The sequence below is a fragment of the Pantherophis guttatus genome, chromosome 4, assembly GCF_059756535.1.
Source record: "Pantherophis guttatus breed Tessera chromosome 4, ASM5975653v1, whole genome shotgun sequence".
Lineage (NCBI taxonomy): Eukaryota > Metazoa > Chordata > Lepidosauria > Squamata > Colubridae > Pantherophis > Pantherophis guttatus.
Genome location: NC_142066.1, coordinates 144,618,495 through 144,627,327, shown reverse-complemented (window position 1 = coordinate 144,627,327; position 8,833 = coordinate 144,618,495). Strand labels below are relative to the sequence as shown.

At 47.1% G+C, this 8,833-nt stretch overlaps 1 long non-coding RNA gene across 1 annotated transcript; it reads right to left on the bottom strand.

Annotated features, from left to right (window-relative positions):
• Window positions 1-319: 319 nt before the first annotated feature.
• On the bottom strand, window positions 320-4,148 carry LOC148114381 (uncharacterized). Its single transcript, XR_015734352.1, has 3 exons — window positions 4,069-4,148; window positions 3,054-3,119; window positions 320-395 (listed from the first exon to the last, which is right to left on the bottom strand). It is a non-coding gene; the product is annotated as an uncharacterized LOC148114381 (long non-coding RNA).
• Window positions 4,149-8,833: the final 4,685 nt, after the last annotated feature.

Here is an 8,833-nt window from a genome sequence, read left to right as displayed (position 1 = left end):
TAAAAGGATACAGCAATAGAGAGGGATGAAGGAAGGGAAGGGAAATTAGAGTAGGACGTTTTTTTCCCTCTAGCCATCAGCTGGGACTCAGGAGGCAGCAATAGATTGGGAGTGGGCGGGGTAAGCAAACGGCGACCGGGCCAGAACCGGTTCACGGGCGTGGCCAGCCAATCTTATTACCGGTTCTCCGAACTATTAAATTTTTTTACTACCGGTTCTTGAGAACCGGTGCAAACCGGGAGCAACCCACCACTGATGGGATGCCCATAGTGATTTGCTCAACAACTCCAGCCAAAAAAGGTTTTAAGATGCTCTCATATGATGACTCACTTATCAATTACACTGCTTAATGATGAATTTTCCAGTCCCTATTGTGGTCGTAAATTGAGGATTACCTGTGAATCAAAAAATGCACTGGTCAGAAATGTTGAATATCAGTGATGAAGGACAGAAGCGAGAGGATTAATCATTGATCTTGCCAACAAAGTGATAAATTCAAACAAGCAGTCTATTTGCTGATCATCTTCTAAACTGTCCACATACTCAGCCTGGCATGCGGGATTTGCATCCTAACAGACACACTCTTTATTGTCACTTCCCAAATCAATAACTAAGCCAGAACACACTTAACTTCTGATGTTTTCTGGATTTTATAATGAAATATGTCAAATGAATAAAGAAATCTATGCACTAGAGAAAAAATGCACATTAATAATATCCAAAACTGCATTGTAACTTTTGTAAAAATTGCTTGCTCCAATGCATGTTAGGAAAACTTGTTGCCACAATATAAAAAAGATATTGAGATTCTAGAACCGTGATGATGAACCTATGGCACATTTGCCACAGATGGCACACAGAGCTCCCTCTGCAGGCACGCAAGCCGTCATCCCAGCTCAGCACTGCTGTGCATGCGTGCGTGCCTCCCACTGGCCAGCTGGTTTTTGGGTCTCTGTCGCACATGTGTGGGGGCAGGGCACATGCGTGACATGCGTGCACATGCACGGTGTGTGTATGCATGCGTGAGGATCAGGGCCGGATTTAGATGAAAAGAGGCCCTAGGCTATTCCACTTATGAGGCCCTTTCACCTATAGTGAAAGTGTAATTTTAATTTTGCTAACAATTTGAATGTAGGCCCCTCTTGATCTTGAGGCCCTAGGCTGAAGCCTAGTTAGCCTGGTGAGGATGCATGTGAGGTATGTCTAGTTTAATGAAAAGAAGGACTAGGGGAGACATGATAGCAGTGTTCCAATATCTCAGGAGCTGCCACAGAAGAGAGAGGGTCAACCTATTCTCCAAGGCATCTGAAGGCAGGACAAGAAGAAGTGGATGGAAACTAATCAAAGAGAGAAGCAATCTAGAACCAAGGAGAAATTTCCTGACAATAAACCAATGGAATGGCTTGCCTTCAGAAGTTATGAGTGCTTCATGAAAGGAGATTTTTAAGACGAGGCTGGACAACTATTTGTCTGGAATGATACAGGATCTCCTGTTTGGACTAGAAGACCTCCAAGATCAACTCTGTTATTTTGTTATTCTGTAAAACTGTATATAATGGGAGAAAGGCATACAAAGGAAATGTATATTAATACTGAATGGGATAAAAACTTGGGAAAAGAAAAAAATGGAGGAAAATCAAACAATAAATCTGCCTATCCCTTATGGAAAAGTGACTACAGGTAGTCCTTGACTTACAACCATTTCATTTAGTGATCATTCAAAGTTACAACAGCACTGAAAAAAATGACTTGCAGCCAGTCCTTGAACTTAAGACTGTTGCAGCATCTCCACAGTCACACAATCAAAACCAATCACTTGACCAACAGCACATATTTCAAATATTTGAAGATTGTTCAAATTCATTTATTCAGATTAACAGATGAGTTGGAAGGGACTTTGTAGATCATCTAGTCCAGGGGTGGGCAATTGTGGCTCTTTTACAACCTGTGGACTTCAACTTCCAGAATTCCTGAGACAGCTTGGCTGTCTCAGGAATTCTGGAAGTTGAAGTCCACAGGTTGTAAAAGAACCACAATTGCCCACCCATGATCTAGTCCAACTCCCCACCAAATCAGGAGACCCTACACCATTTCTGACAAATGGCAGTCCAGTTTCTTCTTGAAAGCTTCCAGTGATAAAGCTCCAACAACTTCTGAAGGCAACTTCTGTTCCACTGGTTGATTGTTCTCACTGTCAGAAAATTTCTCCTTATTTCCAGGTTGAATCTCTCCTTGATCAATTTCCATCCATTATTCCTTGTCTGGCCTTCGGGGGCTTTGGAAAACAGGTTGCCCCCTCCTCTCTGTGGCAGCCCCTCAAATATTGGAACACTGCTATTATGTCTCCCCTGGTCCTTTTCTTCACTAGACTAGCCACACCGAGTACTTGCAACATATGTTCACAGATTCACAGATTCATTCTCACCATTCATTCTCACCTACTGAGCTCCGGACGGCTCCTGATCTCCGCTCCTTCCGTCGGGACTTAAAGACTTGGCTTTTCAAACAAATAGGCTGAGACTGATTCCGGGCTTTATTATTTGCTACTAATTAATTATTTGGATTAAATTATGATTTTATTGTACTTGTTTCTTAACTTGTGTTCGCCGCCCTGAGTCCTTCGGGAGAATGGTGGCATATAAATACATGTAATAAATAAATAAATAAATTTGCAACCTTTCTAGTCAGTGTCTTATGAGCAGTCAATGGGGGAAGCTGGATTCACTTAACAACCTCATGATTCACTGAACTTCAATGACTCCCTTAACAACTGTGGCATAAGGCTCGTAAAATCAGGCGAGACTCACCTAACAACTGTCTTTGCTTAGTAATGCAAATTCTGGTCCCAACTGTTATAAATTGAGGACTACCTGTAAATGTTCACCTTGATGTACATCTATATCTGCTGTCCCAGTTTGTTCTGCCCCAGCTCCGGATTCCCAAGGATTGTGACTGTCATGAATAAATGCCTTGCCTCTGACCCAGAGCTAGAAGCAGGGGGGCTGGGCAAGCCAACCCCCAAGGTCCACCCTAACCCAATAACCCCTCCTTACCTTAACCACGCCCCGGGGGTACTTAAGGGTCAGCCATGCGGTCCTGCCTCAGTTCCAGACTTGTACCTGTAACGATAAGATGCTTAATTAATAAACAATAATTGATTCAATAAGAACTTGTCTATGGAGTTATTGGGCACGATCCTCGAACACAATTAACAATATGGTAGCAGAGGATGGTTCTATAGCCCAATCCTGATACTCCACAACATGCAAGGGACCACGACAGACAGGGTGAATACCAGAGCATTCACCAAGAAGATGGCAGAACGATCTGCCCAACCCGAAACCATGCAAGGAGAGGCACCCGAGACGAGCGGCCTACTCCACCACCCATCCACCCCGGCCAGGAGCAACGAGGGGGGGACGAAACACGAAACCTCAAAGGAAGAGATGCACGACCTAAAAGGAAAACTCCTCGAGCTGATAGATTCGTCACAAAGCAACAGCGGCCTCATCGCGGAACTCCGAAGCCTGATCAAAGACTCCGAAGCAGCGAGTGAGGAAGATGAAGACGAATCCGATTACAGCGAAGGAGACCCGGTAAGGGAAGATTTCCCCCACCAAAAACCTACCGCAAAGGCCGAAGGAGACTTCGCGCCCTTTTCACGGCGGCCATCTTGGGAGACGGCGTCATCAAAGATGGCCGACCACCCACCAATAGACTCCCGGGATTTAAATCCCATGGCGGGAATCGGGGCCTACTCAAAAACTACCGACCAAAAATATTACAAAAAACACAAAAGCCCAAAAACCAAACCTACAAGCTCGCCTACCGAGCCCGAGGTCAACAAAGCCATCGAACTAATCGCCGCGGCCCTAGGGGACAAGGTGAAAATACCGACCATACACCCCGGCGCCAGGCCGAAAAACAAAAGGGACCCCAACGCGACGAGGGCTGGCACCGGCGCCCACCCTGGGAAGGATGCCACCATCGCGTGGACCCAGGACCACCCAGAGCCCCTAAGGGGTCTACCCACTAAGGCGGGACACCAAGGGTGGTGGGACTACTCACCAGACCGATGACCGGGACCAGATCCGTGGACCGCGAGGCCATCCACAGGCAGGGGACGTCCATCGGCGGGCAGGGGGATCGGCCCGACACCCACAGGCGGCATCCGCACGAGACCGGGCCATCTGGGACCATTCGCGGCCCCAGCGGGACTCCCAGCGTCCACCGGCGATCCTCACCGCTTCCCGAGACTCCAGGCGACGATCCGCGACGATCCCGAGCAGACAAGGCCAACCGGAGAGGAACTGAAGGCCCATCCGGAAGATTGGGGCCTTCACCCGGGAGCAGCATGGACAAGCTCCTCACTCCACGGCGACTGGGGAGAAATGAACCTCATGCATGCGCAGCATGCCCCTGTAAGAGAAACGGAACAGGACATAGAGCTACACCGACGCAGACACATAGAGACAAGTCAGTTCAGACTTGCCACAGTCGTTCCTCTGCCTTATTGCGAGTATCCTTATGTGAGGAACCATGGACAGCGACATAATGTGAGTAATTTAACTTACAATTCAGGGACTTTGCCCAGTGATTTTCCTAAACTGAGGCTAGATGGGGAGAATTTCCTGGACTGGAATCAACAGCTCCAGGCCACCCTGCTTAAGGAAGACCTGTTATCTATGGTTACAGACCCCCCAGAAAAACCCTGGACTTTTGAATTGGATTGCATACATCACAAAGCTTACTGTATTGTCATTGCCAGCATTACCCCCAGCATTTACCCCAGTATTAGCCACCACCTGACTGCATTAGAAATAATACAGAGAATGCACAAACTGTTTTACTGCCAAAGCGTTGCCAGCACCACCAGGCTGTCCAGGGAGTTTTACGCCACTAAACTCAAGGCAGGGACACCCATGAGCGAGCATTTACTATCACTAAATAATACTAGGGCCCAGCTGACACAAAGGGGGGAGGTCATAAGCGAGAGGACCATGATAAGTATCATAGTAAATTCCCTAGACCCCAGTTGGGACACCTTTATTACGCAGATAGACAATCTAGGGACAGGGAGGCTCTCACTTGACTTACTAACAAGTAAACTAATATCAGAGGATTGCATCAGAAAGGAACGCTCCCTAAGCCGCAGGGAGCAAAGACCCAGCAGAAAGGTTGAGCCACAGGGCAGGAGCCAGAGCAACACAGAGTGCTATATATGTGGGTCAAGAAACCATTACAAGAGGGACTGCCCTAAAAATACAGGAGACAGGATACATAGGAGAGATAGAACAGAGCAAAGGACAAGGCACACTAGCGGACGCTCACCAGAGGTCAGACACAGGCGTAGGGATTCCCCTAGCCCTAGAGACAGGAGAGACCACAGGGACAGTTCCAGGGAGAGCCACACTGGATCACTGTATGGCATAGGGGATCAAGCACAATACGTAGGCCAAGACAGGGAGGAAGGCACATGGCTGCTGGACTCAGGAGCCACAAACCACACCACACATGATCGCAATCTACTAACCTCTTTCACAGGAGAAAGTTTTGTAGTGAAAGTGGCTAACCAGAATAACGTACAAGTAACAGGCAAAGGTAACGCATACATACCAGGAATAGGTATGGTACGGGGAGTACTTCTAGTGCCAAATATACCATATAATATCCTTGCCACCCTAAAACTAAGCAAGGATAACAATGTCGAGGTGACTTTCAAAGAAGGAAAGGCACAGGTAACCAGAGGGGGTAAAGGGATAGGGAAAGTAGTAGTCAGTGGGGAACTACCATTCTTCCACCCAACCAAGAGCAAACAGCCAGAAGTAAACAACCACTGAGGGGTTAGTCCCAATAGCACAGACAACGCAAGTAAGGAAGTAGAGGGGGTTAAGCACACACACACCACCGATGAGCCCAGTGAACAGGGGACACCCAGGAAGGAGAAACCAACGATAGGAAAACCAATGCATGACAACTGTGCCCACCTATTACACAGAAAACTAGGGCACATTAGTTTCCCTGTAGTGTAGAAAATGTTGGAATGCTCTGAGGGTATAAAAATAAAGGATTGTGAGAACTATCTCGAGTGTTCTATTTGTAAGGGCTCCAAATTAAAAACCAAACCAAGACCCAAGTACGCACAACTAATTCGATTTTTCAACTTGTACATATGGACCTAGTGGGGCCACTAAGGCCCTCCATCAAGTACAGGAAGAGGTACTTCCTGACCATAGTGGATGACTTCAGCCGCTATGGCTTCGTGTACACCCTAAAACACAAAAATGAGGTATTTCAAAAATTTAAGGAATTCTATGCGAGGGTGGAGACACAACACAACACCAAAATCAGGCAAATAATGACAGACCGGGGGTCTGAATTCTTATCAAGCGACTTCTCGCGATGGTTAAAAGCACGCGGGATGGTCCACTACACGACTTCTCCGTTTTCCACCTTTCAAAATGGCGTGGCGGAACGAAAAAACGGAACGCTACAGACCATGATGAGGTGCGCGCTAGATGATGCCGGCCTAGGGCAGCATTTCTGGTCCGAAGCACTCATTTATTCGAATTATACTCTAAATAGACTGTGGTCCAGCGTACTAAATAAAACCCCATACGAACTAATGTACCAAAGGAAACCACAGGTGTCACACTTACACATATTCGGGGTCACAGCAGATGTGCACATACCCAAGCAACTCAGGCGTAAGGGGGACAGGGTATCCAGGAGGCTGAGGTTCATGGGCTATGAACCGGGGACGAAGGGATACAGGTTCATAGACAACAGCAACAATTTTGTAATATCATGAACAGCTGTTTTTCACGAAAACGCTAACTGGTCCAAAATACACCTCAACGAGGTGTCCCTTAACAAGGACGGACCAGGGGATGATCAAAAGGAAATAAAACACCAAGCAGGAAGGGACACTGAACAGGGAAAGAACAAACCCAAGGGACAGGAAATACCAGTGAAGGGATGGAAGGAAAACCACCCGCACATTAAAGTAGACTCACTCACCGAGAGAGAAGCTAGGTACATGCATGACACAGAGACACCTCCTGACAGACCAGTCAGGACAAACAGGGGCAAAAGGCCAGAAAGGTTAGGGGACTACATACTATCCCTACACAATAACCGACTAACCCCCAACACATATGAGGACGTACTGGGGTTACCAAATGAGGAGAGAGAGAAATGGGAACAAGCCATGGAAAGGGAAATGGACAGCCTGAGGGAACTAAATGTATACACTCCCTCTAAAGTCCCAACAGGAAAGACAACCATAGGCACTAGGTGGGTCTACAAGGTTAAAACTCTAGAGGGAAACAAAGTGCTCTACAAAGCAAGACTGGTGGCTCAGGGATTCGCCCAGAAATACCCTGATGACTACACGGAAACGTACTCCCCCACAGTCAGGGCCGAGAGCATAAAATGTGCACTAGTAATCGCATCACTGCTGGGGCTGGAGGTGCACCAATTCGACGTGCAAACCGCTTACCTGCACGCTGAGCTCGACAAAGAGATATACGTGAGAGCGCCACCCAGCCAAAGCACCAAAAAGGGAGAAACCTGGATTTTAAACCGGAGCTTATATGGACTCAAACCATCAGGGAAACGTTGGTATGAGTGCCTATCCAAGACATTGAAATCCATGGGATTCTCAGCCACTTCAGCCGACAACTGCTTCTTCACCAAGAAGTCAGACAACTCCCTCGAATACGTTTTGATATACGTAGACGATATATTGTATATCGGTGATCAAGCCAGCAAATGTAATAACTTCGCCAATGAGCTGGGAAAACATTTCACACTAAAAATATTGGGCAAAGTAGACAAATACTTGGGGGTGCAGATCACGAAAACAGGCAAGGGTTTTCAGCTGTCACAGAAGGATAAAATTTTAGAACTAATACATAAATGCAGCATGACAAACGCCAAGGGGTGTGAAACGCCAATGCAACCAGATTTCTTGAAGGACATGTATAATGAGGCTGAGGCGTTCAAGGACAACACTTTATACAGATCCACCATAGGCTCCCTACTGTACATCGCGAACTGGACCAGGCCAGACATCACACTGCCAGTCAATTTGTTGTCAAGACACGTGGGTAAGCCCACCGTGTACCACTGGGAGGCCATCAAAAGGGTATTAAGGTATTTAAAGCAAACTTCCGAGGCCTGCCTGTCATTAGAACCCGAGAACACCACAACACCCACACTCACGTGCTATGCTGACGCTGACTGGGCTGGGGACGTGAAGTGCAGGAAGAGCACTTCGGGTTACATATTTTTTCTAAACAACAGCCCAGTTCATTGGTATACAGGCAAGCAAGACTTGGTAGCCACTTCCACCACGGAGGCTGAATATATCTGTTTGTCCAAAGCCACCAACAACCTGGTCTGGTTTGATGACCTGCTCGCTGACATATGGGCCGAGCCAAGCTACCCCATCATCATGCACGAGGACAATAAAGCCGCCATGGAAATATCTAAGGCTGAAGCGGTGGGTCAAAGGTCGAGGCATATCGACATAAAGTACAAGCATGTTAGGCAGTTCGTGAACATAGGTTTTGTGAAGGTTATACACTGTGACACGGAAGAACAAACAGCAGACATCCTAACAAAGCCATTGCAAAATAAACAGCACACGTATCTCACATCAAAATTAGGCGTCCTCTTGAAAAAGACACCTCAAGTACACAACACACAAAAATATCTCGGCCAGGCATTTAGAGGGGGTTTTGTCATGAATAAATGCCTTGCCTCTGACCCAGAGCTAGAAGCAGGGGGGCTGGGCAAGCCAACCCCCAAGGTCCACCCTAACCCAATA